At 39.6% G+C, this 25514-nt stretch overlaps 1 long non-coding RNA gene and 1 other non-coding gene across 2 annotated transcripts in view; both read right to left on the bottom strand.

The window, feature by feature from the left end:
• The window catches only part of LOC128627732 (uncharacterized), a 30094-nt gene extending 17893 nt beyond the window's left edge, over nucleotides 1–12201 (bottom strand). The window contains exons 1-2 of the long non-coding RNA XR_008392034.1: nucleotides 11783–12201; nucleotides 10915–10996 (exon numbers count right to left, since the gene is read on the bottom strand). This is a non-coding gene — a long non-coding RNA (uncharacterized LOC128627732). The remainder of the gene's footprint in view (nucleotides 1–10914; nucleotides 10997–11782) is intronic.
• Nucleotides 9135–9241, bottom strand: LOC119053327 (U6 spliceosomal RNA). The gene has a single exon (XR_005083273.2). It is a non-coding gene; the product is annotated as a U6 spliceosomal RNA (small nuclear RNA).
• Nucleotides 12202–25514: the final 13313 nt, after the last annotated feature.

Here is a 25514-nt window from a genome sequence, read left to right as displayed (position 1 = left end):
CCACTAGAAGACACCAGTGAACGTATAATCTGGAACATGGACCAGTACAGAACACTCAGTTTCCTTCTAGCTCCAAACAAAAATTCACCCAAGGAGAGGCACATTGTAAAAGCATTCACAGTTCTGTCCCCTCTGGCATGATCTCCAAAGCAAAAACTTTGCCTTTTATTAGCTTTTGTAGTGAGGTGTTTATGAGATTCTTGGCTTCCTGCTGATCACTGAAGAAAAGAGGCACTCCCTCTTTCAGATATAAGATATGGGCATCCCTACATGAGTAAGGACCTCACGGAGATGTCTAAGGTCATTCCTTGAGATGCAAAGGGCCTCATAGGAAACTCCAATCATGGTAACTAAATTTTGGCTTGTCTAGTGAAGTGCATGTAAGGTTTGGTCATCCAGCTCTTTGAGCTCCCTGGCTGTTTCAGAGAGTCAGGGGAGAAACTGAGGCATGTGAGAGAAGCAGGAATGACCATGAGGGTGACATCCTTGTGAGGCCTCCTCACAACTAGCCCATTTCGGCCCACTACACTCTCCTCATTAGCAAGAAGCAGGATCTGAGGGTGCAGACAGATCAAAAGCAAAACTAGATTCTTAATCACTGTGCTTGCGGCAGAAGAAATTCTGGGGAAAAGTAGGGCAGAGAAGCTCTTATAAATAGAAAAGTTTAGACAAAAAAAAAAGAAGAAAAAAAAGAAGGAACCTATGGGACGGTGGTGGGGGTGACTCTGGATGCCAGCTGGGCCCTTCCTGTTGGTCGCCCAAGCTGTGGGTGGACATCCTGGCAGCATCAGTCAGCTTGGCCAGCGTGCAGGTGTGTTCATGCTCACAGCACAAATGGGTGGGACTCTCCACCAAGGACAGGCAGCAGTGGGGAGTGTTGGTCCCCCTCACCTCCCCACCTCCCCAGTGTGGGCAGGAGCAACCTTCCCTAGTGCCTGGTGCCTGGTGCCAGCTGCTGATCCCAACCTTCAGGGTCCATCCCAGGACCCAGCCCACACAGTGCCTTGCCTCAGCCAGTGACTAAAAGCCTCAGACAACTGGCACAGATGGCACATCACAAAGGGGAGTTCCAGCCAGGTCATCCTTGAGGTAAGGGACAGCAGCCCCTGTGCTTTGGGAAGTTGCCAAAGTTGCCAAAGTGCTTAGTTTTGAATAAGGGGTTTCTATCATCTCTCTACTAGTTTCCTATCTCTCTCTCCCAGAAAAGGTACAGCATTATCAATATACTTGGCAGTATTTACAATATATTTTATTTCATCCTATGGTTAGGCCTCAAATAGTTCAGATCCAGGTACCAAACCCATTAACACTTAACAGTTTACAACAACTCTTAGGTACCATCAACTGGACCCATCACAGTTTAGGGGTCACCACCAGGCAATTAACTAATTTATTTAACACCCTTAAAGGCAATTCAGTCCTATATTCTCCTAGATTCTTAAGTGATCAGGCTAAACAGGAATTAGATTTAGTCAACTAATACTGTTGTTACAGGCAGCTCACTAGCGTAAACAGACAATTAACCTGCCAGACTTTTTTGCTTCTCCACACTGAGGATGCCTACTGGCTTAATTGGACAGTTGTTACCTAATTTAGAAACGATTGAATGGTTATTTTTTATCCCATCAACCCCAGAGCACTATTACTACCTATATTACTGCACTATATCAGCTTATTATCAAAGATGGTGATAGAGTAATTCAGCTTTTTGGCCATGACCCAGCTGTTACACATGTTCCACTCACCCAAGTGTATCTACAAAAACTTTATAGTCAATCTTTAGAATTTCAGTATGCGGTTGCTGATTTTGTTGGGGATCTTAATATTCCCTTACCCTGTGCTAAACTTCTCCAAAATCTCCTCACTCAGTGGGGAATGCAAATCACCTTGCTCTTGGCTAAACTCAGTAAAAGTCCATTAAGAGAGAGGCTCAAGTTAATTTTCCTACTCCTCAGAAAGATTGACCACCTTTCCTCTCCAAGTAGATCATGTCTTGGGAGCTTTATTATCATCCACGTTGGATGGGAGACTCAGCTGGATCAAGCTCCCCCACAATAAACATTCTTTTCAAATGCACATGGAACATTTTAAAAGATAGGCTACATTATGGGACACAAAACAAGCCTCAATAAATTCAAGAAAATTGATATCATATCAAGCATTTTCTCTGACCATAAGGGATTGAAACTAAAAACCAACCTCAAGGCAAAAACACCAAACACTCAAAATAATGGAGAATGAATAGCATGTTATTAAACAATGAATAGGTCAAGAATGAGATCAAAGAAGAAATTGAAATTTTTCTGGAAACAAATAAAAATTAACTCATAACACATCAAAACTTATGTGATACAGCAAAGGCAGTTCTGAGAGGGAAGTTCATAGATATACAGGCCTACCTAAAAAAGATAGAAACATTTCAGATAAACAGCCTAACACTACACCTACAAGAACTGAAAGAAAAACAAGAAAGACAGCTCAGAGAAAGTAGAAAAAAGAAAATAACCAAGATCAGAGCAGAATTAAATGACATACAGACTGAAAGAACAATACAAAGGATCAATAAACACAGAAACTGGCTCTTTCAAAAGATACACAAAATCAACAATCCTTTAAGCAGACTCATTGAGAAAAAAAAGAGGACTCCAATAAACACAATAAAAAATGAAAGAAGAGACATTACAAATGATACAACAGAAATACAAAGGAATGTAAGAAATTACTATGAAGAACTATATGCCAAGAAATTTGAAAACCTAGGTGAAATGGACAAATTTCTAGAAAAATATAATATTTCAAAACTGAATGAAGAAGAAACAGACTTCCTGAACAGACTGATAACAGTTGACAAAATTTAAGAAGTATTAAAAAATTGCCAGCACACAAAAGCCATGTACCAGATGGTTTCACAGAAGAATTTTAGAAAACATTTAACGAAGAGCTGACCCCTATCCTTCACAGACTATTTTAAAATACCCAAGAAGATGGAAGACTCCCAAACACTTCTAATTGAGCCAGCATCATCCTAATCCAAAAAAGCACATAAAGACACAAGAAAGAAAACTACAGGCCGATATTGCTACTGAACATAAAACTAAAAAATATATATTGGCAAAGCATATCCAACAATGCATTAAAAAGATCAGCCCTGGTGGGTGTGGCTTGGTGGATTTATGGCCAGAATGTGAAGCCCAGCTCAATTCCCAGTCAGGGCACATCCCTGGGTTGCAGGCCAAGTCCCTAGTAGGGGTGTGTGAGGGACAACCACACACTGATATTTCTCTTCCTCCTCTCTCTCTAAAAATAAATAAAAATAAAATATTTTTAAAAAGATCATAAACGATGATCAAGTGAGATTCATCCCAGGGATGCAAAGATGGTACAATATTTGCTAACCAACAAAAGTAACACATCACATAAACAAAGGAAATACAAAAATTACATGATCATATCTATAGACTGAAAAACTTTTTAATAAGTACAGCATCTATTTATAATAAAAACACTCAGCAAAGCCAGAATACAGGGAGCATTCTTCAACATAATAATGACCATATATAAGCGACCTACAGCCAACATCATATTCAATGGACAAAGACTAAAAGCTTTCCTGTGGGGTGACTTTGCCCTCAAGTCCCCCCATCCACCATGGATGAAAGTAAACACTACCAAGACATAATCTGCTTGGGGAGGAGAGGTGGCCAGCTTCTCAGAGGAAAAAGGCCAGGAACCCCTTCCTCCAGGGGCTTTTATTGGGTTGTAATACACAGGAATACTGGGCAACAAGGATCAAACTAGATAACATTTCAAAGAAATCTGAGGGCTTAGTCTGAGCCAGTGTCTGTCAGGAAAGGGGGTTTGCAGAAACTTTGGGAGACATATTCATTTCCTGCTTGGACCATTAACATATGATTGAAAACACTCTTAGCAGAGCAGGTTTCACAGGATTTTTAGGAATTCTTTTTTATGCCAGATTTACCCCAGATACTGCTCTGGCAAGGCAAGGAGCTGCACCCTTCCCCATCAGGTATTCAGGCTTAAGTGGATTAGAACCAGAAAGTGCTTCTCCCAGAGATCATGGGGACTTGAGCTATGTCACATAGCCAGGGGGAAAGGGTCCACTGCTCCCTCTTTGTCACAGCCCCTTGAGTCCTTTTATGATGGTCTTTGAAGTAATCAAGTCTGGCTTAGGTTTCCCCTCACTGTGAGGAATTGTAACTGTCATCAACATCGACCATGCTTTTGGGGACAGTGGAGTAAGCTGAGGCAGTGTTTGCTACCAGAGACAAGCTTTTTGTCTCCTGTGGATCACATTCCGGAGGTCACTCACTCATCCTTAGCCATGGGGGGGTAGTTACAATTCCTGAAACCAGGCAGAGCTGTTCCCAACACTTTCCCACTAAGATTAGGAACAGGACAAGGGTGTCGACTTTCACCACTTCTATTCAACATAGTATTGGAAGTCCTAGCCACAGCAATCAGATAAGAAAAAGTAATAAAAGGTGTTTAAATTGGAAAACAAGAAACAAAACTACCATTGTTTGCAGATGACATGATAGAGAATGACACATAGAGAATCCTATAGACTCCACCAAAACCCTTCTCAACGTAATAAATTAATTTGGCAAAATAGCAGGATACAAAGTCAATATTCAGATAGCAAAGGTATTTTTGTACACCAACAATGAAATACAAGAAACAGAAATCAGGAAAAGAATCTCATTTGCTATAGTTGTTGGAAACTTGCTCTGCCTGGTCTCAGGAATTGTAACTACCCCTCGTGGATAAGGGTGAGTGAGTGACCTCTGGATTGCAAGCCACAAGGGAGACAAAGCTTGTCTCTGGTAGCAAACACTGCCTCAGCTTACTCCACTGTCCCCAAAAGCATGGTCGATGTTGATGACAGTTACAATTCCTCACAGTGAGGGGAAACCTAAGCCAGACTTGATTACTTCAAAGACCATCATAAAAGGACTCAAGGGGCTGTGACAAAGAGGGAGCAGTGGACCCTTTCCCCCTGGCTATGTGACATAGCTCAAGTCCCCATGATCTCTGGGAGAAGCACTTTCTGGTTCTAATCCACTTAAGCCTGAATACCTGATGGGGAAGGGTGAAGCTCCTTGCCTTGCCAGAGCAGTATCTGGGGTAAATCTGGCATAAAAAAGAATTCCTAAAAATCCTGTGAAACCTGCTCTGCTAAGAGTGTTTTCAATCATATGTTAATGGTCCAAGCAGGAAATGAATATGTCTCCCAAAGTTTCTGCAAACCCCCTTTCCTGACAGACACTGGCTCAGACTAAGCCCTCAGATTTCTTTGAAATGTTATCTAGTTTGATCCTTGTTGCCCAGTATTCCTGTGTATTACAACCCAATAAAAGCCCCTGGAGGAAGGGGCTCCTGGCCTTTTTCCTCTGAGAAGCTGGCCACCTCTCCTCCCCAAGCAGATTATGTCTTGGTAGTGTTTACTTTCATCCATGGTGGATGGGGGGACTTGAGGGCAAAGTTTCCCCCACATATAGCAGCAAGATATGTAAGGTAAACAGGAATAAAGTTAACCAAGGAGGTAAAAGTCCTTTACTCAGAAAACTACACAATACTGAAGAAATAAATTAAGGGAGACACAAACAAATAGAAGCAGGAACAATGTTGATGGATTGGAAAAATTAATGTCATCAAAATGTCTATACTATCCAAAGCAATTTATACATTCAACACAATTCCTGTTAAAGTTCTAATGGAATATTCACAGATATAGAACAAACGTTTTAAAAATTTATATGGAACCACATGACCCTGAAGAGATGCACCAATTTTGAGAAAGAATAACAAACTAGGAGAGATCAGAATGCTTAACATCAAACTGTATTACAAAGCCAGTGTCATCAAAGCAGCTTGGTACTGTCACAAGAACAGACGCATAGATCAATGAAACAGAAGAGAGTGCCCAGAAATAAACCCAAGCCTCTTTGGTCAATTAATATTCATCAAAGAAAACAGAAGCATAAAATGGAGTAAAAATAGCCTCTTCAAGAAATGGTGTTGGGAGATCTCAACAGCTACATGCAAAAATAAATAATAAATAAATAAATAAATAAAACTCAACCACCAACTTATACCATACACAAAAATAAATACAAGGTAGATAAAAACTGAAGTATAAGTCATGACACATAAAAGTCCTGGAGGAGGACATAGACAGAAAAATCTCAGACATTCCATGCATCAACATCTTCACCAATATATCCCCTAAAGCAAGGGACATAAAAGAAAGAATAAACAAATGGGACCTCATCCAATTAAAAATCTTCTGCATGGCAAAGGAAAACAGGATTAAAATGAAAATAGAACCAACTATATGGGAAAACATTTGCCAATGATACCTCAGACAAGGGTTTCATCTCAAAAAATACATAAAAGACTCTCACAACTTCACTCTCGAAGACAAACAATGCAATTTAAAAATGGGCAAAGACTTGAACAGGCACTTTTTAAAGAGGACATACAGAAGGCCTGGAGACATATAAAGATGCTCAATATCACAATCATCAGAGAGATGCAAATTAAAACCACAATGAGATACCACTTCACACCCATAATAATGGTCATCATAAGCAAATCAACAAAATACACGTGTTGGAGAGTATGTAAAGAAAAAGGAACCTTAGTGCCGTTGGTGGAAATACACACAGACAGGTGCAGCCACTGTGGAAAACAGTATGGAATTTTCTCTGAAAACTAAAAATAGAACTGCATTTTGACTCAGAATCCTGAAACTCCAATTCTTTTTTTAAATTTCTCTTTTTAATTAATTTTATTTAGTTATTTTTCAAGTACAGTTTTTTGTCTATTTTTCCCATCCCAGCCTCCCACGCCCCTTGCTCCCCACCTCCCTCCCATTTCCACACCCCTTAGTTCTCGTCCCTGTGTCCTTCCTATTTGTTCCTCCAAATCCCTCCCCCTTTCTCCCCTTAACTTCCCTTCCCTCTTCCCTCTGGTCACTGTCCCCTTGTTCTCTATTTCAGTGTCTTTGTTTTTTTTTTTCCTGCTTGCTTGTTTGTTTTGTTGTTTAGCTTCCTGTTAAAGGTGAGATCATATGGTATTTGTCTTTCAGCACCTGGCCTATTTCACTCAGCATAATGCTTTCCAGTTCCATCCATGTTGTTGCAAAAGGTAGTATCTCCTTCTTTCTTTCTGCAGCATAGAATTCCATTGTTTATATGTACCATGATTTTTTGATTTATTCATTTACTGATGGGCACCTAGGTTGCTTCCAACTCTTGGCTATTGTAAATTGTGCTGCTATGAACATTGTGGTGCATAGGTTCTTTGAGATTGATGTTTTAGGATTCTTAGGATATAATGAAACTCCAATTCTAAAGAACCTATGCACCCCAATGTTCACAGCAGTTCAATTTACAATAGCCAAGTGCTGGAAGCAACCTTAATGCCCATCCGTAAATGAATGGATCAAAAAACTATGGTACATTTACATAATGGAATACTACACAGCCGAAAGAAAGAAGGAGGTCCTACCCTTTGCTACAGTATGGATGGAACTTGAGAACATTATGCTAAGTTAAGGCTGTACGTGAGAGACAAATACTGTATGAGCTCACCGATAAGTGAAACCTAATCAACAAAACAAACAAACCAGGAAAATATAACCAGAGACATTGAAATTAAGAAGAAACTGATAGTAACCAGAGGGGAGGTGGGAGGGGATAATGGTGAGAAAAGGGGAAGGGTTTTCTGGAACAACTATAAAGGACACATGGATAAACCAAGAGGTTGTGGGATCAGGGGTGGGAGATGGTGATCACTGGGGTGGGGAGTGGGGGTGTAAAATGAAGACAACTGTACTTGAACAACTATATATGTATATTTCAATATAAGTAGCTTTAAAAAAGAACAACTTTTATGCCTTAGGGTTATCTCAATGGGTTCTTTTCAGGAACATCTTTTCTTGCTGTCTAGAGCTTGTTCCTTCTCTCCCTTCAGATTTTATCTCAGATATCACTTCTTCTAAATTATCTTTCCTAATTATCCTCTCTAGGTAGGCTATCATTGGCTTCAAGCTCCTTGAAGGGCTTCTCAGAGATGTTCCAGTATGCATAAGATGTTCTGGGGTGGATGTGTTGCTGTCAGTATTATGATAATGACTTCAAGACTATTTGTTAGGACTGTTATTTTCAATGGCTGGAGCCTAGATTACCTTTGGAGCTTTGGGGAAAATAACAAGTGTTTGGGAAGAAGTATCAAATTACAATCAGGGATAGATGGAAAAATGGCCCCAGAGAGGTTAACTCATAGCCTAGGTGTTCCAGAGGTGTGGTCCAAGGAACAGCTAGCACACCATTCACTTTCAACACCTTTCTCAAGTGTTTCTGTGCGTGAGAAGACTGTAGAGGACCTCACAAATATCATCATTTTCTCTTTATGACTCCCATAATATATAGGTATATCTTTGCCAATGAAACAATTACCCCTGGGTGGGACAGGATGAGTTAAGTAAAGGAAGTAAAATATATGGTACTAGAATAAATCTAGCTTCAGGATGATGAGCACACAATATGATATACAAATATCAAATTACAATGTTGTCCACCAAAATTTACATGTTATTAAACAATGTTACCACTATAAACTGAATTTAAAATATAATCTCTGACATATACTAGCCACACCATTAATTTTTTGAATGACCGAATAAACATAGTCATTTTCCTTTCTTAACTGCGACTTCACCAGAGTGCTCCAAGATCCCAAACAAAGCATGGCAGTAATTATATGATACATATGGAGTCTTGTGGGGCTGCATTCCAATTCTATCTTAACACTTTTTATTACATATTCCTCACCTGAGAATGTAGAAACTGTATTTCATAAAGACTTTGGAGAAGTAATTCATTAAAAATTTTGCCTACTTATCCCTGTGAATGAACCTGGGCTGTAGCAATCAGCAAGCAGACAGGTGCTAGAGTCAGAGCAAAGGTACTACACACAGGAGCACAGAAGATCAATTATGAACATTTATGCCCTCTTTCCTGGCCTATTTCTCATGAAAAGAAGGTGCACTGTGGTGGAATGTGTCCATTGGTAGAAACTACATGAGAGTAAATGAGTGTGCCTTTTAAAAAAATATGGAATGCTTCACAAATTTGTGTGTCAACCTTGTGTAGGGGCCATGTTTATTTTCTCTGAATTATTCCAAATTTAGTATATGTGCTGCTGAAGTGAGCATATGAGTGTATCTTTGATGTGACACTACCCTAAAGAAAAGTCACCATGCTGCCAAGCACGGTAACCACAGATACCTGGCAACCACAAATATCATGTTGCTAATCCAGACAACTGGGAAAAAGCAATGAGATGGTTAAGGGAAATGCAGAGGCTACTGAATTATGGTAAGCTAGGCTCATTATTTATTAAAAGACCAATAAAAGTCAACTCAATCTCCTGTGGAAGAATTGGTGCCTGGCCATATGTCCAGATGCAAACATACCCTATCTTTAAGAGGGTATTCAGAGGAAACATGCTTTATTGATATTCTGCAACATTAAAATATCTTCAAAATAACAAAATATTTTATGTTCATTGCAGCTTGAGAAATATCTAAAACAACATTTTGCAAAGAGTTTCATGCTGCACAAATGTGACTTGATTGGCTAATATAGGCTCTTAAGTAAACTTAAAAATTCCTTGAGCCAATTAATTGAAAACATTCTGTATACAAAAACCTCTTTTGGGAGATACAAATACACATAAGAACACTCATTAAAACACTAAAAATATATGCAATAAAATATGGTTATTTGTTTTGAAACTTTCATTGCTGATTTTAATTCTCATACTCTTTTTACAGGGTGAATGAGACAATGGCCAGCAATTATCAACAAGCTTTAGAAATAGAGTCCTGTGAAAATATAACAACATACAGGACTACAATAAATTTTACTCTCTGTGAATTCTGGTTTCGAGAGACTATATCAATGATAATGAGATCCAGGTTTATAGCTGTCACAAAAATGAGTCACAGCTATAGAAAGGAAGGACTAGAATGAGTCATATTGTGTTGGAATTGGTGTCAATATGATCTCATGGTTTTTAATATACAGACATATAAAAATAGATGTTCATATGTATGTTAGTGTATTTCCTAGCTCTGTTCACTGAGGGAGTCTAGAATAATATTTCTCAATCTCAGTACTGTTGACATTCTGTACATAATAGTTGTTTATTGTGGGTGGACTATCTTATGCATTACAGAATGATTAGCAGCATCTCTAATCCACTAGGTGCCAGTAGCACCATGCCCCCTGCAACTTTTGACAACCCAAACTGTCTCTAGACAAAAATAAATGTCCCTTGGGAGGCAAAAATGACTCGGTTTAAGAATCACTATCTTAGACACAACAGCATCCCAGTATTTTAGAAGGTCCTAAATGAGCAGTCAGTGGTGGAGAAAAAGAGGAAATAAATAGATGACTTTTATACCTATAGTGGGTCTTTTTAAAAAGAAAAGCACAATGCAAAGAATGCAAGTGAAACCAAATCTAATTGACTTAAGAGCATACGGTCTTCATTTGAAAAGAAATGAGGAGGTTCACAAACTTGATGGACGCCTGTATGACCAGACTTGGAAATGAGCACAGACTGAGAAGCATCAGGTATCCAGAACATGGCAATGTCACACCTTCCAAAACACCTGGTCCAGGATGTACCTCCTACTACCCCTAGGCAGTGGACCATTCCATTAGCACTGTGGTGTGATAGTGAAGAGGTCTGCCAAGTCTACCTTAACAGACATGGACATTGCATTACTCCACTTCTTGTTAATCTGTTCTTTTCCTTTTGTAAACTTATCCCCAATTTATAATCCAGAATCAGAGTATCTGATTTGTGTCTGTGTCCTACCTTCCAGGAAGCAGGAAGAGGTGCCTTTCTCAGCTTTCACAAAAGATGGAGCTCTGATTTCCTACACAACACAAGGGGATACCTAGAAGAGGAAGTTGATTCAGACACTAAACAGCCCAGAGAATGAAAAGTTAAAGCTGCAAAATTTCAGTACAAAAACTTAAAATAAATATTATATTAAAACTTGAAATAATCAAATTTGTTTCAGTAGCATAAGTAGAAAAGAGTCACAGGGTTATTCTGAAAGTCTTTTCTTCCTCAGCGCATTTCTAAAATAAAACTAAGATTACTAGATTTAAAGTAACTGGAACCTTCAGAATCATTAGTAAGGACTAACTTATAGTAATTGCTTTTATGATAGTATATGAAATGGATACATACACATTGTGTTGCATAGTAGTTGAACAGGTTTTATTCTTGTGTCTTAAGGTCACAGCTAAATGTTAGTCACTGCGCATTTGATTAACTGGTGCTTGGTTTCATTCATATGGTCCTGTTTAGATTTACTTCTCAATTCCCAATTAGCCAAACAAGGACACTAGTCAATCATCCAACAAGAATTTTATCAATGCTTTGGGCCTAAGACCAAGGATTTACTCAATAACATGAAGACCATTCTGTTGCCCATATCCTGTCTACATAGCCCTGCTGCCAGTGGGCCATAGTCTGGCAATATCAACATCACCTGGCAGTGTTTCAGAAATGCACAATCTCATATTTGCTCTAGAACTACTGAATCAGAACCTTCATTTAACAAGCTCCATAAGCATTTCATGTACACATTCAGTTTGAGAAGCCCCAGTGCACAACTCCCCCACATACAGATAGGCTTTATGAGCGGTGCTATCCCATCTGGGATGTTGCTCACCTGCTTTGCATATCAGGTCACCAGCATCTTTTCTCCAGTTGTTAGCAGGGATAAACTCAGTTCAAAGATTACTAGGCTCTTGCCTTAATCTCATGCCCCTGTGCTATGGAAAGCCTCTGTGTTATGATGTCTTGTGAACTGCCACTTTGTGATAGTCAAGCCCCATTTCCCCCAGTGACATTGAGGATATGAAGAGCTCCACACATGGTTTGCCTTGAATCATACTATTTCCCCCTCCTCTTCTCTCAGACCCTCTCCAGGGATGCACTCACAGGGAAAAATGGCCCAAAGGAAAGTAATGTTCCTGTGCATTCCTGGTCGGTCAAGCTCCCAGGGATTCTCAGGGCAAATCTTCCTGGTAAATTCTAAGATGCAGTCTTCATGCTATCCTCCTCCATAGGCCTGTGTGGACCTCCTGGTTCAATTGGTAAACACAGAGAGAATGGCCAGTCTATCACAAGTCTGTCCTTCACACTGTGCTCTCAGCTTGAGAATAGGAAGTGAGAATGGAAAGGAGAAAATCTGGAGTTCCTCTTGTGTGCTAGGAGAGGTTTAGTTCTTCATGTTAGGCCTGTGGAGAGGAAATGAAAGAGGAAGTGGAAAGCAAACCTGCTTCGAATGGGACAGGAAATGAAGGAGCTAAGAAAACCCCAGTTCCTCAATTAAACACACAGTCTCACAGGCTGACTTGTCTGGATCCCATAGAGAGTGGTCAGAGCCATTCAGTGAACAAGTGCTGATGAAAAACAAAAGCCTGAGCCAGACACCTTATTATAGGAAGGTGTGTATTTAGCCAATTCCAGACCAATTCCCAGACCAAGCACCATACTGCAGCCTCTGCAATGCAGGGAAGGCCCTTTCCAACCTGCTCCTTCCCCATCCAGTCAAATCAAGTATCAATGCCAGCAAACTTGAGATTTCTGACATTTAATTAAGTACAAGAGAGTTGGAAAACAATAAAGTCCTTTATTCTATCTTCTTCAGTTCTCACAAGAAGAAATTTAAATTCTGGAAGGGATAAAGCTCAAATTTATCCAAACCAGTTAAAGAGGAAGACTGGGCTAATTGTTGAGAATTCAGGCCACTTAAGAAATCAGCTTTAGGACTTCCGGCCAAGACAGAGGCGTAGGTGTAGGCACTGTGCTTCCTCACACAACCAAATTTAAGGACAACAAAGATTCAGAAACAAAAACACAACCAGAAGAGACAGAAAATTGAACTGTACCAAAGTCTGACAACAACAAACCATTCATCCAGACTAATAAGAGGGGTGGAGTTGGTGGCTGGTGGAGAGGGGTCCCAGCAGGAAGAGGCATTAGTTAGCAGAACTGGGTTCGGGGAGGAATCTAGCAAACAAAGTGAGAAGTGCAAGGTGGTTGGCTGACCACAGACACACATTTGTGTGCAGATAAATTAGGCAAAAAAACAGGCAGTGAGACAGACCATGCAACCTATGGCCCCAGTGATGAGAAATAAAGCCTAAAAGCACCAATCAAAAAACTTTTGGGGGTCAAGGTGGCAGAAGAGGCTCCCAGCCTCACAGGAGAGTTTGTTGGAGAGACCCACAGGGTCCTAGAATGTGCACAAGCCCACCCATCCAGAAACCAGCACCAGAAGGGCCCAGTTTGCTTGTGGGAAGTGGCAGAGGGAACTGAAATCTTTGAGAGTGCAGAACAAGTGCCATTATTCCCTCTCTGACCCCACCCCCACATACAGCTTCACAACCCAGCAATGTGGGTTGCCCCACCCTAGTGAACACCTAAGGCTCCACCACTCATATGTAACAGGTGCAAATAGATCAAAATATTATAGCTCAAGCAGAAAAACAGCTCAAAGTCCCAGAGCCAATACCTTTAAGTGACCAAGAGATAGCCAACCTATCAGATGCACGGTTCAAAACACTGGTGACCAGGATGCTCACAGAACTTGTTGATTTTGGTCACAAATTAGATGAATAAATGAAGGGTACACTAAGTGAAATGAAGGAAAATGCACAGAGACCCAATAGTGATAAAAAAAAAAAACTGGGACTCAAATCAATGGAGTAGACCAGAAGGAAGAAAACAAGAATTCAAAAAATGAGGAGAGGCTTAGGAATCTCCAGGACATCTTAAACATTCCAAAATCTAAATTACAGGGGCACCAGAAGGAGAAGAGGAAGAGCAACAAGTGGAAAACTTACTTGAACAAATAATAAAGAAAAACTCCCCCAATCTTGCAAAGGAAATAGACTTCCAGGAAGTCCAGAAAGCTCAGAGAGTCCCAAAGAAGTTGGTCCCAAGGAGGAACACACCAAGATACATCATAATTACATTACCCAAGATTAAAATGAAGCAGACAATTCTAGAAGCAGCAAGAGATAAAGGGACAGTCACCTACAAAGGAGTTCCCATCAGGCTGTCAGCTGACTTCTCAAAATAGACCTTACAGGCAAGAAGGGGCGGGAAAGAAGTATTTCAAGTCATGAAATGCAAGGACCTCTATCCAAGATTGCTCTATCCAGCTAAGCTTTTGTTTAGAAGGGAAGGGCAAATAAAGCGCTTCTCAGATAAGGTCAAGTTCAAGTTCATCATCACCAAGCCCTTACTATATGAAATGTTAAAGGGATTTATCTAAGAAAAAGAAGATTAAAAATATAAACAGTGGATGGACAACAAACTCACAGTTATTAACAACCATACTTATAACAAAAGTAAACTAAGCAGACACCTAAAACAGGAGCAGAGCCTCAGAAATGGAGATCACATGGAAAGTTACCAACAGGGGAGTGGGAGGAGGAGAGGGAGGGAGAAGGTACAGAGAATAAGTAGCATAGATGGTGGGGAGAAAATAGGGAGAGGGCAATGGTAGTGTGGGAAATGTAGAAGCTAAAGAACTTATGACACATGGACGTGAACTAAAGTGGGGGAATGTGGGTGGGAGAGGGTGTGCAGGGTAGAGGGGAATGAAGAAGGGGAAATGGAACAACTGAAATGGCATAATCAATGAAATATATTTAAAAAAAGAAATCAGCTTTAGAATCTCCAAAGTATTCCAAAACTGAGCAAATAAGAACCTTTACTCACACCAATTACTTGTTTTGTTTTAATCAACTTCTTTAGGTCAGTATATCCATACCCACAAAAGATCATATCAGTAAAAATTGTGTTACCTACACACACTGTTGTCTTTTTCTTGAAGTATCAACATAGAAAACTTCAGTGTGTTTTGTAATTTATTGAGCTCTTGCATGGATCAGTAGGACTGGAATTACTGAATGTTACTGAGAAGCAACTGTGAGCCAAAGGTTACATCAAAAATTGAAAGACTATCTAGGTACTTATCAAAAATGATAACCCTTGTGGGGGCAACTTTGCCTGCAAGTCCTGCCATCCGCCATGAATGAAAATAAAACTGCCAAGACATGATCTGCTTAGGGAAAAGAGGTGGTTAATTTCTCCAAGAAGAAAGAGCCCCTTCCTCAGTGGCTTTTATTGGGTTGTAATACACAGGAATACAGGGGGTAAGGATCAAACAGTAGATAACATTTCAAAGAAATCTGAGATCTTAGTCTGAGTCAGTGTCTTTCAGGTAAAGGAGTTGCAAAACTTTGGGATACATACTCATTTATTGCTTGGACCCTTATCATATGAATGAAAGCACTCTTAGCAAAGCAGGCTTCACGGGACTTTTAGGAACTCTTTCCTATGCCTGATCACCCCAGATCCTGCTCTAGTTGGCAAGGGGCTGCACCACCTCTTCATCAGAGGTTTTCAGCCTTAAGTGGATTAGAGCCAGGAAGTGCTTCTCCCAGAGGACATGAGGACTCAGGCTATGTCAGAATAGCTGGGGGGTGAGGGTCCATCACTACCTCTTTGTTGAAGCCCCTGAGTCCTTCCATGATGGCCTCCCAAGTTATCATGTCTGGCTTAGGTTTCCCCTCCTCTGAGGAGTTTTACCCATCATAGACTAACTGACCAAGCATTGGGGGCTGAAGGATGAAACAGAAGCAGCATTTGCTACCAGAGATGAGCTTTGTCTCCTTAGTGGCTCGCATTCCGGAGGTTTCTCACTCAGCCATGGAGGGCAGTTACAACTCCTGAAACCAGGCAGAGCAGTTCCCAACAAACCCTGATGATTGGCATGGTATCTGTGCCAAGATTGGAGAGAAAACACTGGTACTCCCCTTCCAGCTCCCACCCTGACTAGGCATGCTCATGTGTCCCCAGCTTGATACTAGTCACTCTCTTTTTTGTTCCGTTTGGCCTCACCCATCACTTCATTTTCACAGAAGGAGAATAGATTTGGTTCATATCCCCTTTCAGACCGAGTGATTATGAGGGATGTACGGATCTTTTCTAACCTCCATTTTGATATGTATAAAACAGGGGTCACATATACCAGAATTGTCTGCAAATTAACTGAGGAAGCACATACAAAAGGGTACAGGAAGAAGAAGAGATTATATTAAAAGCATTCATTTCCCTGCTTCCACCCCTCTATTCCTACCTTTGCCTTATCAAGGTCACTCCTCTTTCTTACCTTGCAGCATTATCCTCTTCCCACCCATTCTCACAGCCTCAGAGTGACAGGAAATTCAATTTATTAAGCACTGTGGTGGTGATTTAAAAAACCCCACATTCATCGAATGACATTTTCTACTGCATATTCCTTAATCTCAGGTCTCTATGCAGCCATTGAACACTTACCTGGCCATGGAAATCTGATCAGCAGAACAAGAGAGTCAGAATGAGGACTTCCAACTCACAGAGTACAAATAACATTTTCTTAATATTTGGCTTCTCAACAGAGATGAGTAACAATCTCAGACATCATTGACCTCAGAGTTGGAATTCTAGAGAGGCTAGTCCCACTTCCTCCATGATCATGTCCTCTGTCTGACATTTTCATAAGAGATTGAAAGCTATAGCTGCTTGAGCCTACCATCAAGCAGTTAACCAGAAATAGTGGGTGATACTGGACCTCAATAGCAACCCAGAAGATGCTGCTATGTGTCTGGACCATGAATGAGCCTCTCAGAGACACAAATTTCAGAGATATCGACTTCAGGCAGGCTGTACACCATCTTCTTCTGTCCTGACCCCAGAGGGGACAAAGGGAGAGAGTTCCTGACCCACAGAATGGGGGCAGGGGAGGCAGATCTGCCTACTTATGAAGGGTAGGAAGATCACAGATGACAAAGGATAAGATGAGGATAGGAAGAGTGGAAGGGAAAGAGGAACAGCCTAAGGTCAGTACCTAATATCAGGTACTCTTTCACCCCAGAGCTCCAGAAGCAGTGGCTCTCAGGTGTGGTTCAGAATCAGGTGAGACCTCACTGGCCCTGCCTGAGTGGTATTTGAATTCCTTGGGCTGTCCCAGAGTCACCCATCAGGTCTTCTCTTTAAGGAACTTCCTGGGACTCTTCCTGACTCCTTTTCAGAGCTAGGCTACGCAGACATAAGTAACCACCAGTTCCTCTTAAATACATACTTTCAAACCTGTTACACTGGTTGCTTTAGAAGGAGCACTGATTTCTAAATAGAAATGACTGCCTCATTTCCAGACTGCAATGGGTATATTTAAGGCCTATAGATGTTGGTTAATGTTAAAGTGAAAAGGTGCTGTTATAAGAAGCATTTGCTGGGGAGCTCTCAGATCTAATAAAAAGGGTTTCCAAACAAAACTTGCCCAAAGAGACTCATATATTGCCCAGAAGAAAGAAAGTGCATGGAATATTTTGGCTGACTTTGAGAACACCACCACTACTTTTGCAGCCTAGTGTTCTGGGCTCTGCACTAACCCAAGAGTCATAGCCCTTCTCAACAGCATACTTCAGCAGGAGCCTATGCTAAGACCTGAATTTTAGAACAAAAATTAGCACATAATAATAATCAAAATAATAATAAATTATGCAAAATCACTTGTAGATATTAAACCATTGGAGAAAGTGATTGAAGAACAGGATATTTACAGAGTCTCAAGATATCTCCTGATAGATAACTTAATTGTTACAAAGCAAGCAAGATACATGGGGAAAAATGTATGACACTGCTTTAAACAAATGATCAGGTCAGTCCCATCAGGGATGTGACAGACCATGTGGATGGTGTGTCTCTGGACAGAATGTCCCAGGAGTGGGGACACACCATGATTATATGGTACTTCTGTCAAAAATATTTACCTTGAATCTAATCATCAAGAAACCATTCCAGGAAGATAAACCACCCAATGAAAAAATGGGCAAAAGACTTGAAAAGACACTTCTCCAAGGAGGACATACAGAGGGCCCAGAAACATATGAAATGATGCTCAGCATCACTAACCATCAGAAAGATGCAAATTAAAACCACAATGAGATACCACTTCACATTGGTCAGAATGGGCATCATAAACAAATCAACAGACAAGTGTTGGAGAGGATGCAGACAAAAGGGAACCCTAGTGCACTGTTGGTGGGAATGCAGACTAGTGCAGCCACTGTAGAAAACAGTATGGAATTTCCTCAAAAAACTAAAAATGGAACTGCCTTTTTACCTGGCAATTCCATTGCTAGGATTATACCCAAAAAACCCTGAAACACCAACTCAAACAAACCCAGGCATCCCAGTGTTAATACCAGCTTAATGTAAAATAGCCAAATGTTGGAAGCAGCCTAAGTGCTCACCAGTAAATGAATGGATAAACAAACTGTAGTACATTTCCACAATGGAATTCTACAGAGTAGAAAGAAATAAGGAGCTTCTGCTCTTAGTAACAGCACAGATGTATCTGGAGAGCATTATATTAAGTGAAATAAGCCAGGTGGTGAAAGGCAAATACCATATGACCTAACCAATAAGTGGAACCTAATCAACAAAACAAACAAGCAAGCAAAATATAACCATAGACATTGAAACAAAGAACAAACTGACAGTAGCCAGAGGGAAGGGGGCACAGGGATAATGTAGGAAAGAAAGGTAAAAGTTGTTGAAGAACATGTATAAAAGACCCATGGACAAAGCAAAAACAGTGTAGGATTGAGGGTGGTGATGGGTAGGGCAGAGAGAGTGGTAGGGAAAAATGGAGACAACTGTACTTAAACAACAATAAAAGTATTTTTTAAAAAGAAAAAGGACTCATGGACATGAAAAGCAGGGTGATGATTGCTAGGGAAAGGGTGTAAAGGAGATTAATGGTAATGGAAAATATAACAAAGGTTATATATTAGAAAGAGAAACTATTAAACAGTTCCAAATTATTATAACATTATAACATATATAATATATTATTAAAAAACTGTTCTGCATTCTTCAAAAATATAAATGACATGGATAACAAATAAAGGCACAACAGTTGTTCCAGATTAAAGGTAATTAAAGAGACATGTTAGCCAAATGCAAAATGTGATACTATATTGAGTCCTCAAGCAGATGGGAAAAATGGGTATTGGACATTTTGGGGACAACTTGGGGAATTTTTTAAGTGGACTATTAGGTGATAATAGTTCATCAGTATTAAATTTCTGAATTTGACCATTATTCTGTGATTCTATTAAAAAAACAAAATAGAAAGTCTTTTTCTTAGAGGTAATTCTTTCTTAGGCAGAAGTATTTGAGAGTGAAGGACTATAATATCTACAACTTACTTTTTTTTTAAGATTTTATTTATTTATCTTTAGAGGGTAAGCGACGGAGAGAGGGAGAGAAACATCAATGTATGGTTGCCTTTTGTGCATCCCCTACTGGGAACTGGCCTGCAGGGAACCAGCCTGCAACCCAGGCATGTGCCCTGACTGGGAATCGAACCGCGATTGTCTGGTTTGCAGGCCCACGCTCAATCCACTGAGCTACACCAGCCAGGGCCTACAACTTACTTTTGAAAGGGTCAGCAAGTAATTATAATTATAATATGTGTGTATATATATAATTTTATATTTCAGATGGCATCCCTGGCTCTTATAATGTACCCACCTTTCCAAATGTATGTTTTCTTTCAAGTTATTGTTTCCAAGGGCTTATGAGCTACAGAACCAGATAATGAGGTTTCTTTGACTGGTGTATAAAATAAGAGTTAATCAACTCTGAATGAGACCTTAAGTACTTTCTGATTAATATATTGCATTAATAAGGTAGTAAATCTTTTGGCCATTGAATTAGATTATGTAAAGTAATTTCATACTTACTCTTCAATTTTTGGGCGGTTAAGTTTGCTGGAAAAATATTCACGAATAAAGTCTTGTATTTTATAATAATTTTAAAAATCCAAATTTTTAATATATTTCTTTTGGAGAAAGAATAAGGGAGGAAGGAGAGAGACAGAAAGAGTGTAAAGATCGATTTGTTGCTCCACTTACTTATGAACTCATTGGTTGCTTCTTGTAGTGACTGAACCTGCAACCTTGACATATTGGGGGCAAAGCTTTATCCAACTGAGCTACCTGGCCAGAGCCTAGAAAATTCAATTCTTTATTGAGGGGGGTCTCTACCCACAGAGCTTCCCCAGGTCATGGCAGATGAAATAAAAATGCCCAACACATAATCTGATTGGGTAGGAAAGATGACCAGTCCCTCAAAGGAGAAAGGTCCTGAACACCTTCCCTGAGTTTTTATTGAGTTCAGCTCACAGAGAGATACATGACATGCATGTAAAGCTCATCAACCAATGCTCAAAATGCTACAGTCATGAGAAACTGACATCAATTATCAATAGTAGTTGAAGAAACACAGGGATTGTCTTAGGTCAAGGCTGACTTTAGCTCAAGTGTCTGTTTCATAGCAAAAGGGCAGAACAAGTCTCAAAAGAAACAATTTATATTCTTTCTCTGGCCAGTTTTGCTCTCTGGAGCCATCTGTTCCAGTGCAAGGTCACAGCTGCCTCTGGCATAGTTTCCAGGCTGTCAGGTGGGGAAAAAAAAAAGCAGCCAAGAGACTAGGAGACTTTTGCAGAAAGACTGAGGACTCAGGCTATGACAAAGCCAAGGAGTGAGGGTATTTCTTCCCCTTCTCTGAAGACCCTTAAGTCCTTCCCTGATGGCCCATTGCAACTGTCCCTGTCTTAGGTTGGTCCTCCCTTTGAGGTATCTTACCTGTCATTGGCTAACCAGTCAACTGCCCAGGACAAGAAGGGAGAAGTGAGAGAGGCTGTGGTGGTGCTCCTTCCAGGACAAAATGTTCTTTCTCTAGTGGCTCATGTCCCCAAGGTCTTTTAACTCAGCCCTAGCCATCGGACTCTTACTGTCCATTAATGAGGCTACAGTCACTGAAACCAGACAGAACAGCTCCCAACACTTTATAATTTTTTTAATTATGGATTTTTTAAAAAGTATTATATTTTTGTAGTCTATATAAGGAAACCATGCAATGATTGTTTTCCTGAAATATGGAAGCTTTAAATACATATGCTTGCTTTTTTATTTGCTAATTTGCTTGGTGATGTTATTTTTGTTTGTTTGTAAGCGTACACTTCAGCTAAGCCTAGGAAGGGCTTTCATTTTCAGAAATAAGGCAGAATAGGGATCACAATAACTTCCCACTAGAAACTAAGAAAATTTTCTATCTTCTTAAAAACATAGAAGATAGTATTAAAAAAAAAACAACTAGACTCCAAAATTGAAGGAAAAACATCTCTTCAAATTAGGTAGCACCCTAAAGCTGTTTTAAGGACACTTCCCAATTTGGGCAAACTTGAACTTTTATTTTTTTTTAATATTTTATTATTTATTTATCTTTAGAGGGGAAGGGGGGAAGGAGAGAGGGAGAGAAACATCAATGTATGGTTGCCTTTTGTGCACCCCCTGCTGGGAACTGGCCTGCAGGGAACCGGCCTGCAACCCAGGCATGTGCCCTGACTGGGAATCGAACTGCGATCGTGTGGTTCGCAGGCCCACGCTCAATCCCCTGAGCTACACCGGCCAGGGCTGAACTTTTAATTTTATGTGTTTTTGTAATATATATATATATATATGTGTGTGTGTGTGTACTATGTATATATATATGTGTGTGTGTAATATGTATATATATGAAAGATTAAACCAATACTGACAATTAGTATATAGGTGTGTATCAGCAGAGAAACAGAACCAGAAAGCATCATGGCAAAGCACTGGCTTGTACAATTTTGGTGGATGGCAAGGCAAAAAGGGAACATCTTTAGGAAGGACAGCTTGGAACTCTGAGGTATATGCTGGAGCTTCTGTTCACAGACAGAATTTCTTCTTCCTCAAATAAACTCAATTAAGCTCTAATGGTCTTTAGACCAATTTAATCAGTCCTTCAAGTTTTTCTAGAATAATCTCCCTTCTGTAAAGTGAATTGATTATGAATTTTGTCACATCTACAAATTACAATACGCATATTACTGTTTGATTACATAACTGGGGCTAAAATACTACCCAAAATCACACATAAAAATATCTACCTCTTTTTGTAGCTTTTCTGTAATTTTGAAATCTTTCTAAATAAAATACCTCAAACACTGTGCTCCCCATTCATATCTGAAACTCTAGTGCGTGAAGGATGCAAATTGAAGAATCCTCAGCCACCCCTCTGAGCTGCCCTGTACTCTGTCTCTATGGTTAATATAGCAGCAGGTTAATACTTTTCTTTACCACCCTGAAGAAATAAATTCACAGTTTCTGTGACACTGTTATGCTTTAGTCACATGAGGTGGTATTTCTTGAAGTATAATGTGCATGAATTACTTATTTCAGAAAGAATAAAAACAATATAGGTCACACACTAATATCCATATAAAGAAAGCAATGGTATTAGAGAATGAATAACTAATTTCTGTACTTTAATTTAATTTTCATTTTTCTACCATATTCCAACCTTCCAAAATAGATCTGTTTTCTGTTTATGTCTTTTCTACCTTGCAAACTGACTTGAATATTCTTATGCATAGGCAAGTAAGCACAGACGCTGTAGCTGTAAGCATCACAGGGTCATACATTTGAGGCCAATAGAGCTTGGACACCACTAGTAATCCTCAAAGGAAGAGTTACAGTCTGGGAGGAAACTCAGCCTAACACCCAATTTTTTTTTGCAAAAATATCCTGTTTGGGGAGGCAAATTAGACCTAAATCATTCTTTATTATCTGACATCGAAAAGTCTTGGTGTGGCAACATAAGAAATGTTCAAACCTGCTGAGAATTTTTATAAGAATTTCTTTGGGTCAAACTGGTTAAATACAGGGAGTAAGATCTCAAATGTTCCAGGGATTGACAGTTTTGCAGTTTCTTTTATTCACTTAAATTAAGGAAGAAACATAAGAAGGATTACATAAATTCAGAATAAAAGAAGATGGGGATTGGATTACATAATAATTAAGATTGTGTGCTTTATTGAGGATGATCTGCTTCAGAAAGATGAGGTTTAAAAGGGGCCTTTTCTTTTTTTAAGTGTACAATAAAACATTTTTTATTTATTTTTTCCTCAGTTTTATTGTTGTTCAAGTACAATTGTCTCCATTTGCCCCCGACCCCAGCCATTCCACTTCTTACTGTTGATTCTACCTCCCTTTGGTTTTTTCCATGTGCCCTTTATAGATGTTCCTGAAAACCTTTCCCCCTTTACCCTGAATTATACCATCTCACTCTGCCCTCTGGTTACTGTCAGTTTGTTCTTAATTTCAATGTCTCTGGTTATATTTTGCTTGCTTGTTTGTTTTATAGATTAGGTTCCACTTATAGGTGAGGTCATATGGTATTTGTCTTTCACATCCTGGCTTATTACACTTAGTTTAATGCTCTCCAGATCCATTCATGCTGTCACTAAAGGTAGGGGATAGGATAGTATTCCATCTGCTGCATAGTATTCCATCGTGTAAATGCACCATAGCTTTTTGATCCACTCATTTACTGGTGGGCACTTAGATTGCTTCCAGTACTCAGCTATTGTAAATTGAGCTGCTATGAACACTAGGGTGCATAGGTTCTTTTGAATTAGTATTTCAGAGTTCTTAGGGTATAATCCCTGAAGTGGAATTTCCAGGTCAAAAGGCAAGATGAGTTAATCTAGATGCACAGAAAAAATGGCCAGGGCTTGCTTAGGGCAAAAATAAACTTTTTACGAAAGAAGTTATATGCCTGGGGAGGGACTACCCACCAGGACCTTCTCAGTTAGAAATTTATGTCTAGATCACCCTGTGGGATTACTTTGCATAGAATTCCTTTCTTATCCACAGTGGTGCATACATTGGACTTATAGTTCTCTATTCATATCACTTTCTTTTTTTAGTTCACATTAGTCTATGGTCTTCTAATATTTGAAAGTGTTCATTATTAGTCACCCCAAGATGTGCTTCTCTTGTATGCAGATTATTTTGAGCTAAAGGCAACCAAGACCTTGAAAGCTCAAGAGAAACTTATGCTGCCCCTTTACTACCTAGAAGAATTTGAATTAGTGGTCTTTACCATAATAATAGATTATCATAGATAACCTGTTTGACCTATCTGTAGGGCAGAGCATACTTCTAATTACGGAACATCCTTCTTTTCTGAAGCCCAAGGCACCCTACCTCATCCTTAGCTTAGAAGGTCATACTGTATATACCTCACTTTCCCTTTCTGTCTTTGAACCTCTCCTGTATACAGGGTTCTCATACAAAGTATTTAATTAAATTTGGTCATGTTCTCTTGTTAATCTGCCTCATGTATATGTAATTATTAAACCAGCCTAAAAAACCTAGGAGGATAGAGAAGTTTGTTTGTCCTCCATAGTGTTGTGAGCAGGATATCTCACTGGTTAGGCACTGCTCAGCACAAAGCTACTGTAATAAAGAAAAATGTTGAAACCTGTAGCATATTGGCAAAGGTGAGAATTCCTACCAAGTCAGACTCCTGGATTCTACCAGCAGAATTTAGTTTAAGCAAAGTGGTGGAAGCCATTTTTCCTTTTCTAAGTTTAGACTGACTAGAGAAAATACTTGTGAAAGCAGTTTCTTGTGCTTAACAACTCTTGGTTATTTGGTATGAGTATTCCTGGGTTTTGGTAATTCAGTTTCTCTCTTGACTCTGTCTGATGTTTTTCTTTTTATTTTGTCATAAGTCATGAGAGTTTGGCCTTTATGACCAACAAAAATATTTTTTCTGGTCTTCACCATGTGGAAGGTACACTTACTGTGGTACATATGGTAGCCATTTGAAAATATGTGGGATTCCAAGTCTTAGTTAAGCCATAAAAGTTGAGCATATTGGTCTTTGTCTAACCATTCAAACTCTCAAGGTAGTTTCCCATAAGGAAACCTAGCCCATAAAGAGATTTCATCATCTCAAACTTTGTTGCCTATTAATACTAGAATAATTCCATTCCAGCAGTGCCTGTCTGCTGCAACAAATTAAAAGGTTTATGGCTGCAGTCATCTCAAAATGTTGTAGAAGCTGGGAGCTACACTATCCTTACCACCTCTGCAACAAAGGTCTTTGTTTTCCCTATTTTCTTCCTTCTCTGGTTAAGCCATAAAGGACTTACTGGCTTGAGCTGCTATTAAGATATTACTAATTAAGGCGAAATGGTGGTTCTTTTTTTTAACTTAAAAAAAATAATTTTATTTAGTTATTTTTCAAGTACAGTTTTTTGTCTATTTCTCCCATCCCAGCCTCCCCTGCCCCTTGCTCCCCACCTCCCTCCCATTTCCACCCCCCTTAGTTTTTGTCCCTGTGTCCTTCCTATGTGTTCCTCCAAATCCCTCCCCCTTTTTCCCCTTAACTTCCCTTCCTTCTCCCCTCTGGTCACTGTCCCCTTGTTCTCTATTTCAGTGTCTTTTTTTTTT

This window comes from Artibeus jamaicensis, unplaced genomic scaffold (genome assembly GCF_021234435.1).
Source record: "Artibeus jamaicensis isolate MK-2021 breed Jamaican fruit bat unplaced genomic scaffold, CSHL_Jam_final contig_135, whole genome shotgun sequence".
NCBI lineage: Eukaryota > Metazoa > Chordata > Mammalia > Chiroptera > Phyllostomidae > Artibeus > Artibeus jamaicensis.
Note: the sequence above shows the minus strand (reverse complement) of the source record. Positions and strands in the feature narration are given on the sequence as shown.